The sequence below is a fragment of the Lipotes vexillifer genome, unplaced genomic scaffold, assembly GCF_000442215.2.
Source record: "Lipotes vexillifer unplaced genomic scaffold, Lipotes_vexillifer_v1.1 scaffold490, whole genome shotgun sequence".
Classification (NCBI taxonomy): domain Eukaryota; kingdom Metazoa; phylum Chordata; class Mammalia; order Artiodactyla; family Lipotidae; genus Lipotes; species Lipotes vexillifer.
Genome location: NW_006796397.1, coordinates 2,445,601 through 2,455,537, shown reverse-complemented (window position 1 = coordinate 2,455,537; position 9,937 = coordinate 2,445,601).

Below are 9,937 nucleotides of genomic sequence, written 5' to 3'. Positions count from 1 at the left end.
GGGATGCACCTAGAACTATCGCTCATGCCATTTGTATGTATTTGTACTACTTAAGTAGTACCTCAACTTTTTTGTACTTGTATATGTATCAGAGTTCTGAAATTTAGAAAAAAAATTAAACCCTTTAATTACTAGGAGTGGGACTTTTGTTCTAAGTAATTGTGAGTTTTCTATTTTTGAACCTGATTCCTAAAGTGCCTTTGAAGATTCTGACTTCATTAGTAACCTTATGTCCCAAACAGTCCGGTGAGTTTTCTAACACAGCTTTCAAAGGAGACAGCAATTCTAGTGCCCCCTCCCACACTGGGGCAGCCCGGTGGGGTGGGCGGAGCCAAGCTGGAGCCAGTCAGACGCTGGGTTTCCTGCAAAACCCCATGCTGCAGGACCTTAGACTCCTCACTAAGGTCCTCTATCTCAGTTTCCTCAACTGTTACATGGACATAGGATATCCACTTGATTATCTCCAGTATCTAGAACAAATATTTCAGCAAACATCTGTGTAGTGAGTTAACTCACGGTAACAATTAGGAATAACAAATGTGAAATGTTTGGAACCTAGCAAATACTCATTGAGCGGCAACTATTGTCAGTATTAGGATAAAATATGGGGATGTTGTTGAAGGAGAGAAGCAGAGAGCAAAAAAATTCAGATAGTCCTGTCAGCAAGTGGGAGTCCCAGTTTAGGTGCTGGGGCCAGTGTGAGTCTAAAAATATGGGAATTCCTATTGACAGGTTAGAAAAAGAGAGGGAGTTGCTCTGAATTAGGCTCAGCATTCAGGGCTACCAACAGCTTCTCTGAATGGAAAATACCCACGTGGCTTTTAACAGTGTGTGAATGTGAATAATCAACTCATCAAGGTAGTCCTTAAGCTTTTTCTACCCAGTATCATTGCTACACCCAAACCAAATTGCAGAAAGAATTACTAAATGCATGTTTTTTTAATGCTACTATGTGGCAGGAATTTAAGTTGATAATCTCTTTTCAAGTCACATCTTTATTAAAAGGGAATTATTCAAAGCCATCTGACTGGTAATTACTACATAAAGGCTAATTGACCTAATTAATCTAATATGGGTCAATGGCTTTATAATACCCAAAGAAGAGCATTTTCAAATGAGAAAAAAACTCCAAAAGGAATTTCTTTAAGTGAACATCCTTAAATTTAGTGAGTCTGATTTATTTCTTGCACACAGATGTTATATTGCTGCATATTATATTGCTGGAGTGGCTGAACTGGGATAAAGAGAGATAGAGAGCCTAATTCTCTGAGGATACTGAGGAATATTCTGTTCATCACTCAGGGGAAGGCACTATATAAATTACATTTAAACAATACTGCCTCTTTCTGATAACATAGCACTGAAAGAAGAATTCAACGTGACAAGAAGTCAAATTTACTATCATACTGTTTTGATTCTCTTGGTGATGTGATAAAGTGCATGCTGATACCTGCTTTTTATTTGATTAACTTTGGCTTCTCTGAATGCCACCTTGTCCCATTTGAAGTATTGACTGTAAAATATAAACCAGTACTGCTAATATCTGGGCCCCATGATTGAGGAAAGAATGTATAATCCACACCTGTGGTAGACAAAATAAGGCCCTCACAAGATGTCCACATTTTAATCCCCCACATCTGTGAATATGTCAGTAACATGGCAAAAGGGACTTTGCAGATGTGAAGTTAGGGATCTTGAGATGGACAGATTATCCTGGATTAACTGGGTGAGCCCATTCTGAAAGTGAAAGCCCACTTCCATTTACAAGTGTCCGTATAAATGAAAGAGGGAGGCAGGAGAGTCAGAATCAGAGGAGATGTGAGGGTGGAAGCAGAGCTCAGACAGAGAAAGAGAGAGGGGGACAGATTTGAAGATACCACAGTGTAGCTTCTATGATGGAGAAAGGGGTCACAAGTCAAGGAATGCAGGTGGCCTCTAGAAGCTGGAAAAGGCAAGGATATCGATTCTCCCCTAGAACCTCCAGGGGGAATGCAGCCCTGGTTTTTAGAATCAAGCAACCTTGATTTTACCCAGTAGTCAAGGATATCGATTCTCCCCTAGAACCTCCAGGGGGAATGCAGCCCTGGTTTTTAGAATCAAGCAACCTTGATTTTAGCCCAGTAGTCCAGTGAGACTGGTTTTTTTTTTTTTTTTGACCTATGATCTCCAGAACTATAAGTAATAAATCTATATTGTTTTAAGCCACTAAATTCGTGATCATTTGTTACAGCAGCAATAGAATCTAATGTACCACCTTGTGCCTCATGGCACAGAACCACACGGATGTCATTTTAATTGAATCGAAATGACTTTCCCATGCCTGTAATCCAAGACAGGGAGGCCCTGCAACAGAAGCTCACTTTGCTCCTGTTTATTTTCAGAACTTTTGAGAAATGGAGTGTTAGGGTTTCTAAGTATGGGAAGGAACCAGTGAGCTAATTTCCCTCTCCCAGGTTTTTAAAACCCAAAAATATTTTCTAAAAAGATATTCACAACTATACACAATGTCTTTTAATCAATTTGGCCCCTGTTCTGTACTCAAAATTAAACAAGAGTAAACCACTTGGAGGATGAGAATGTTCACAAAGCCTTTAGAAAGTGGTTAAGTGTTTTCACTGGGGTCACAAGCTTCAGCTACACCCTTGGGCTGATAGTGTAGGCTGGGAAGGAGCTTGGGGCAGCTGATCAAAATCTTGCTCGGGGGGGCCAAGGAGTTGAAGTTTAACAGCCACTGGGCTAAGGCACACTTACATCACATTAAGGAACATTTGCATTAACGTATTATCCCATTCTTACCATCCCTATTTTCAGTGGAGGAAATTAAAGCTTGAGAAATGGCACCATCTCCACATCGCCTACAGCTGACTCACGGTAGATTTTATGCACTCCAAGTGTGAGCTGTTAACGGCTACTCTACAGCCCTTCTCCACATCAGAAGTTCTATGGCTGACAGCCAAGAAAGTTTTCTGTATGACAGAGTCATGGCATATTTATTGTTTTCTTGATATTCTAAGTGCACTACCCCAGCAGATTCCTTAGAATGCAGGAAGGTTTTGCTAGAGGAAAAACATATATCACATACAACACCAGGCAAAGTTCTACTGCCAAATGCAGTCAGAGAATGGGCCGACTGTGAGTGCAAGCCTGGCTGTCTCTGAGAAGTGTACTAGTTCTTACAGCCCTAATGGGAAAGTTTGCTAACTGATGTTATGATAGTGACTCCATCAGAAGTAAGGCAAACAATGAAAATGATTAAGTGCACAATTTGATTCTGACTATTGCAGTGGTTCCACCAAGGAAGAAAAACTGGAGGAATCCAATGAGATCTATTAGATTGGACAATAAGCTTTCTGATGAGCATGGATGAAAGTTGAATGGGATGACACGTACCCAAGATTTGGAGTAGCTCAAGTCTTGGAGGAAGACTAATATTGGAACCAGACAAAAATAGTAAAGAAAATAAGAAATTCAGAGTGGGAAGAATTCTGAGAAGGGAATGGCCACTGGCTTGAAAATAATGATGCTAGGTTGGCATGTAACAGCAATGAGGAAGCAGAACCTCTCCACTCCTGTTGTACTACCTTTAAATATTTTTTCTGGGTAAGAAGACTGCTCATCAGACTTGACTGGAAAGGGTGTTAATGAATGTTGATAAGAAGGAATTGGAGCCCCAGTTTATTCAAGACTCCACATCTGAACCACTGCATTCCAAGGGAAGGTAATATAGTATGTTGATTAGGAAAACAGGCTTCGAAGTCAGACCTAGAGTCCACTTTGTTTTCCTAGCAAGTTACTTAACAGATTTAAATTTCAGTTTCTTCACCTGTAAAATTGGGATAATGGTATATACCTCATAGGGCTAGGGTGACAATTCAATGTAAGCCACTTTAACACAGCACCTGGCACATAATAAATGCTTGATGTACAGTAGCTATTCATTGTATCGTTATTATTTTTATAAACTAAATAGTTGAAATGACATCAGAAATCTTTAAGAAATTGTAAAGAATAAATGTTGTGAATAAGTAGTCAATAAAACTAGGACTAATTAAATTAAAGATAGTTTTAAAGAGTTTCCAAAGTAAACAGTGATCTCTAGGAATAGTGTAGGTTCAGTAAGAATAAAGCCATATCAGTCTAAATGCATCTTGCTTTTTCTAAAGGGCTATATACTGGAAATCAGAGGAATTTTATAGACAGAATATTGGGACTTCAGTATGACCAAGAAGTCAAGATATCCTTATGAAAAAACTGTGGGCTGGTTGTATTAGGTAAGAGGATTTTTAACTTGTTGAATAATACAAACAATGCTAGTTAAGAAATATTATAAATTCAGAGGAAGTTTTCCAGGAGGAATAAATTAGAGGTTGATCCCTCAGCCCTAAAATGTTCAACATTTTCACTAATGACTTTTATGCTAATATCTGCAGCTTGGTGATCAATGAAAGAATGATGGGTTACAAAATTAGAATTCAAAAAAAATTCTCATATGGCTGAAACAACAGACCAAATCAAACAATACAAAATTTGCCTACAAAAAAATCTAGTCTGTTACTTTAGTCCAATATTAAACTTTATAAGCAGAGTATGGAGTACATGTCTTAGCAGCTTGTATTTCTTATAAATAGGTTTTATTCAAAAGCATATTACAGTGCAAGGATTTGAAAAGAAATAGTGTGTGGTTGGTGGTAAACAACTTCTCTCCATCTCCACTGATGAGCCCTTCTCAGACTAATGTGTATATGCCTTACCTGGGGGTCTTGTTATAATGCAGATTCTGATTCAGTAGGTCTGGGGTGGAGCCCAAGAGTCTCAGTTTCTAAGCTCTCAGGTGATGATGATGATGATGATGATGATAATGCTGATGGTGATAATGACCCAAATCCAGTTTGAAAAGTTAGAGAGTAACAGATTTAAAATTGCAGTGGAATGGATACAGGGCAGCAGTGGTTCACCACACGGGTTGCTCACTAGAATCATCAAAATACTGACATCTGGGCCTGATCAAGACCAACTAAATGAGAATCTCTGGAGATGAGGCTTGAGCACCAACATGTTTTTCAGCTTTCCAGTGATTCTTATTCTCTAGATTGACTGGTTGATATATCTCAGAAGTTTTGTAACTAAGAAGCTTATTTTTTATAAAACATATATATATATGTTACTAAGAAGTTATATATAACTAAGTTTTATACATATATAAAACTAAGAAGCTTTGTAATTTATATATACATATATAAATTATAAAACTTCTTAGGTATCACTATTTATATATGTATGAGTTACATATATAATTAACATAAATAATTTCTGGGGGCAAATTTCCATTAACACTATATATGTAAATACCTGTGTATATATATATATATATATATATATATATATATATACACATATACACACACACACAGGTGTTAGAGGGGCTCCTAAATTGCTCTGTACTATAGTTGTAAACATACTTGACAAATCTAATTTATGGTTAAGAAATATGTCATTCCAATATTTGTAATAACCTGTAAGGGAGAAGAATCTGAAAAACAAAATAGATATATATGTATGTATAACTGAATCACTTAGCTGTACATCTGAAACTAACACAACATTGTAAATCAAGTACACTTCAATAAAAATAAAATAAAATGTCATTCCAAATGTGAAAACTTTCATGATAATATTAGACAATGGTTCTTGTCCTTCATTGTATTAAAAATAAACCAATGTATACAACCTTATACCTATTAGGATGGCTGCTATCTAAAAAAAAGAAAAGAAAACAGAAAATAAGCCTTGTTGATAATGTGGAGAAAGTGGAACCCTTGTGCACTGTTGGTGGAAATGTAAAATGGTGCAGCCACTGTGAGAAACAGTATGGAAGTTCCTCAAAAATTAACCATAGAATTACCATGTGATCCAGCAATGCCACTTCTGGGTATATAACCAAAATAATTGAAAGCAGGGTCTTGAATAGATATATTTCATACTCATAAATAGAATATATTCCTATTTTCCTATTCATATAAATTATGGCATTATTCACAATCGCCAGAAGGTAGAAGGAACCTAGGTATTCATCAACCCATAAATGGATAACCAAAAACGATTTATAGATACAATGAAATATTATTAAGCTAAAAAGGAAGGAAACTGACATATGTTGCAACATGAATGAACCTTGAGGACATTATGCAAACCGTAATAAGCCAGACACAAAAGGATAAATACTGTATGATTCCACTTATATATCTAAAGTAGTCAAATTCATAGAGACAGAAGATAGGATGGTGGTTGCCAGGGGCTGGAGGGAGGAGGGGAATAAGACGTTATTGTTTAATGGGTACAGAGTTTCAGTGAGGCAAAATGAAGAGTTACAGAAATGGATGCTGATAAAGGTTGTACAATAATGTGCATATTTAATACTACTGACCTGTACAATTTTAAATGGTTATGATAAATTTTATATGTATTACACCATAATTTTTTTAAAAAGTAAACCAATGTAAAATCTTAAATATACCAAGAGCAACTTGTACCATAATGTTATATAGATACGTAATAATATTATTACTTGGTATTTTGTATCTTTTACAATTTTGTTACTGATAATAATACTGTGAGATGCACAGGACAGACATGATCTCTATTTTAAAAATGAAAGAAACTGAGGCTCAGAGAGATGAGCTTAGAGCCCAGGACTCCTGACTCAAGGACCAGGTATCACTTCTTTCCAACTCATCCCTGGCCACACTTTGGTCCTAGTGGCTGGAATTTTAGGTGTGTGTGTGTGTGTGTGTGTGTGTGTGTATGAGATTTCAGTTATTAACATTAATATTGTGCTTGGATGTTTTTGCAGTTATAAACATCTCTGATAGGTTGATGTGGTAGAGGTGTTTGTCTCTTTGCCAAGCTGGTGACAATTTAATGATAGTATTGTCAACCAGTGTCTTCAATGATTATATACATTTATCAGACAGTATAATCATCTCTACTATGCCAGTTGCTCACACACCAGAAATGAAGCTCCAGGAATAGACTATTACTCTGACAGGGATAATAGGTCATTATTACCAAATCAGCAGCACAGTGCTTTAAAAATAAATGACCCTGCTTCACATCAGTATTTATTTTTCATAAGTGCCTCAGGTTTGTCTTAGCATCTAAGAGCAGGAGAAAATTATCCCCTTAATATTCTTCTATTTTTTTTTTGCATGTCTTAAGTGGTCTTAAATGGTAAATGGAACGTTTCTGTTGACCCCAATATAGAAGCCTGGGTGGTTTTATAGGAGCATTAATAGAAAATGGGTAGAATTCATCTTATATGCACACCCGATGCATATATAGTCTTTTCCTTTTCCATCCAATTCTGTTGACAAATAAGGGCCAGCTAGGAAGATGGGAGTTGGAGGGGGAAAGGAGAAATACTATGTACTTACCCCATGAATTAAGGTGAGTTTTTTTTCCAGTGATATATATCAGGAATAAAAATAATTTGGCACCTTACTTTTCTTTTTTTAGCATCTTTATTGGAGTATAATTGCTTTACAATGCTGTGTTAGTTTCTGTTTATAACATAGTGAATCAGCTATACATTTACATATATCCCCATATCTCCTCCCTCTTGCATCTCCCTCCCACCCTCCCTATCCTACCCCTTTAGGTGGTCACAAAGCATGGAGCTGATCTCCCTGTGCTATGTGGCTGCTTCCCACCAGCTAGCTATTTTACATTTGGTAGTGTATATATGTCCATGCCACTCTCTCACTTCGTCCCAGCTTACCCTTCTCCCTCTGCATGTCCTGAAGTCCATTCTCTACGTCTGCATCTTTATTCCTGTCCTGCCCCTAGGTTCTTCACAGCCTTTCTTTTTTTTTTTTTTAGATTCTGTATAAATGTGTTAGCATATGGTATTTGTTTTTCTCTTTCTGACTTACTTCACTCTGTATGACAGTCTCTAGGTCCATCCACCTCATTACAAATAACTCAGTTTCATTTCTTTTTATGGCTGAGTCATATTCCATTGTATATATGTGCCACATCTTCTTTATCCATTCATCTGTCGATGGACACTTAGGTTGCTTCCATGACCTGGCTATTTATAAATAGAGCTGCAATGAACATTGTGGTATGTGACTCTTCTTGAATTATGGTTTTTGCAGGTTATATGCCCAGTAGTGGGATTGCTGGGTCATATGGTAGTTCTATTTTTAGGTTTTTTATTTTTTCTTTACCTTTCTCCCAAGCTTTTATTAAAATACTCATAAAGATTTTTAAAAAGACAAGACTGCACAGACCAATTACTAAGTATACAGAAACATGATATTCAAACATCATTAAAATGACAGAAATCTTTTAAGATCTGCTTCCCATCTCAGTCTAAATCAAGGATCTGGCATTGTCCTCAAGGAACTAACCACAAATAACTCAGTGCATGCCTAATAGCTTTCTTTGTGTTCTCTTTGTTGGTCCAGCTACTTGCTTTATAATTCTTCCTTACCTGAATGACATTATTAGCAATAGAAAACACACAAATATTACCGTAGGAATTAGCTAATTATTAAAAGCTGATTATCAGCTATATTTATCCTATAATTTAATTTCATCTGTTTCTTTGTAATTTTGCTTTTACATACAAAATTTACCACCAAATATGTATCTCTGGCTCCCGAATATATAAAAGACTTGTGTAAGAAAAAACATTTGATGACGTACATAAAATCACAATCACAGTAATTGAACCATAGTTTACACTAATTCAGAACAGAGGAATTTATGCTCATTTATAAGTGATTATATAAAGGAAGAGAAAATGCGTTAGGTAACAAAATGATATTAAATTTTTTATATGAACAAATTACATGAATCCCAAGTTCTTAAAAAAGTTTATGTTCTATTTTTAGTTTCTTAAGGAACCTCCATACTCTTCTCCATAGTGACTGTATCAATTTACATTCCCACCAACAGTGCAAGTGGGTTCCCTTTTCTCCACACCGTCTCCAGCATTTATTGTTTGTAGATATTTTGATGATGGCCATTCTGACTGGTGTGAGGTGATATCTCATTGCAGTTTTGATGTGCATTTCTCTAATGATTAGTGATGTGGAACATACTTTCATGTGTTTGTTGGCAATCGGTATGTCTTCTTTGGAGAAATATCTATTTCGATCTTCTGCCCATTTTTGGATTAGGTTGTTTGTTTTTTTGATATTGAGCTGCATGAGCTGCTTGTAAATTGTGGAGATTAATCCTTTGTCATTTGCTTCATTTGCAAATATCTTCGCCCATTTTGAGGGTTGTCTTCTCATCTTGTTTATGGTTTCCTTTGCTGTGCAAAAGCATTTAAGTTTCATTAGGTCCCATTTGTTTATTTTTATTTTTATTTCCATTTATCTAGGAGGTGGGTCAAAAAGGATCTTGCTGTGATTTATGTCACAGAGTGTTCTGCCTATGTTTTCCTCTAAGAATTTTACAGCGTCTGGCCTTACATTTAGGTCTTTAATCCATTTTGAGTTTATTTTTGTGTATGGTGTTAGGGAGTGTTCTAATTTCATTCTTTTACATGTAGCTGTCCAGTTTTCCCAGCACCACTTACTGAAGAGGCTGTCTTTTCTATATTTTATATTCTTGCCTCCTGTATCAAAAATAAGGTGACCATATGTGTGTGGGTTTATCTCTTGGCTTTCTAACCTGCTCCATTGAGCTATATTTCTGTTTTTGTGCCAGTACCATACTGTCTTGCTTACTGTAGCTTTGTAGTATAGTCTGAAGTCAGGGAACCTGATTCCTCCAGCTCCATTTTTCTTTCTCAAGATTGCTTTGGCTATTCAGGGCCTCTTTTGTTTCCATAGAACATGTGAAATTTTTGGTTCTAGTTCTGTGAAAAATGCCATTGGTAGTTTGATAGGGATTGCATTGAATCTGTAGATTGCTTTGGGTAGTATAG